This window comes from Apium graveolens, chromosome 2 (assembly GCF_009905375.1).
Source record: "Apium graveolens cultivar Ventura chromosome 2, ASM990537v1, whole genome shotgun sequence".
NCBI lineage: Eukaryota > Viridiplantae > Streptophyta > Magnoliopsida > Apiales > Apiaceae > Apium > Apium graveolens.
This window is the reverse complement of record NC_133648.1, coordinates 24,228,967-24,230,787: the sequence shown is the minus strand read 5'-3', so window position 1 is coordinate 24,230,787 and position 1,821 is coordinate 24,228,967.

The window sequence follows — 1,821 nt, the reverse complement described above, 5'->3', positions numbered from 1 at the left end:
GTGATTTATCCAGTTGCATTAGTAGGCTGGTCTGAGACTGTTGATTTTGAAGAATGGTGACCACAGAGTTTTCAATAGCTTGAACTCTGTCCTCCAATTTGGTCAGCTTCTTTTCAGCATCAGATTCTCTTCTCAGTCTCAGTAGCAGATCTTGCATGGTACCATAGGGCATGATTGAATCCAGCTTCTCAGAATTGTAGGTCTTCAAGTCAGCTATATCCTTTTTAAGCTCATCCACACTTAGATTATGTCTTAATTGTTGCAGCTTCATGAGATGTAGAGAATCTAGGTGGGCTTGAAGAATAGCCTTGGTACCAGCATTTGAGGTGTTCTGAATGGCCTTTTGGATATACATGATTTGTTTGACTAAGGATACATTGAATTGTCCCGGTGTAGACTCCTTTGTCAATGCACATTCAGGTAGATCTGAGATAGAACTTGGGCCTTCATCTCCCCCTAAGTTCATGCTTCCATCAAATAAAACAGAGTCATCATCATTAGAATTTACTCCAAATTCTTCAGATGGCTCACCAGCTGTAGAAGGCATTAAATTGACAGCTGCTTTATCCCTTTGTAGAGATTCTGAAGTATGTACTAGATTTAAAGTCTTCTCTGTCTCCTCATTTCCCTGAGCAGCCAACAGTTGATATGCTGACACAGGATGAGTAAAAGTGTCAACATCCAAGGAAATGTTATCAATTATAGCTTTGTAATATTGCTGAAATTGTCTTTCCTTTTCAGCATCATCCACAATCATTGACTCATGAGCAATGGCTGGCTCCACCCTTATACCCTCTGTACCTGCTTTTCTCTCATGTTCTCTATTTTGTTACATCAGGGTCTCACCCTGGCTCCCCACCCTCACACCCTCACCTTCACCTACTAAGGTGGGACTCCACTCACTCCCTTTTGCCAATCCTGAAGAAATGGATTACAGATTTTCACTCATTTCCTCTCCTTTTGCCTGGGAGCAACCCAGCCTCTCACTTAAGACACTCTCATCTCTCAATCCTAAGAGTGACTGTACAACCACTAAATCTTTTGTACTTGAAATAATTGAAGTTTAAAGTTGTGCAGAGATACTCGACGGATGAGTGATATCCATCGAGTGAGTGGTAATGTTATCCGACGGATAATTGTTGTTAGGCTTATCCGTCGGGATACAATCACTACTCGACGGATGAGCAATATCCGTCGAGAGAGTAGAAATGAATGAGTTGGGAAGAGAAACTATTGTTGACTCTGTTCTGATTGAAGATATTTTGGGCACAGATGTCACAATAGTTTCTGAAAGAATTGGCAAGTGAGCCAACAAATCATCTAAAAGATGATGCTCACTTGCACTAGATTTTGGCTTCCCCAACAAAGTTAAAAAAGGGGAATCAGGAATTGATGTGTTTATCATATCCACATCCAGAGAGTTTATTGGTGAGTATGGTGTATGAGGTGCTTCTATAACTAGAGATTTTGGCTGTGACTCCATATTTATTGGAGCCACATCAAACTGAACTTGAGAAGGTGCAGTGACTGTGTCTTTAGCACCAGTTTGCACAGTGTGTGTACCCTGTGCATCCCTAGAGGTTTTAGATTTCTTCTTTCTTGTATAAGTTTGGGGTGAGCTTGTGTCCCTAACCCTCTTGGCCTATGCTCTTGGTTGAGAGCTTTGTTCAATAACTACATCCTTTTGGGAGGATGCAGCTAGAAGTGAGCTTTTATCCTTTTTAAGCACTACAGTTTGTTGGGAAACTGCAGTGTGGCTAGGCTGGGATTCACTCAACTCTCCAACCTTATTCTTGGGGTTTCTTTGATGTTCACCCCTTC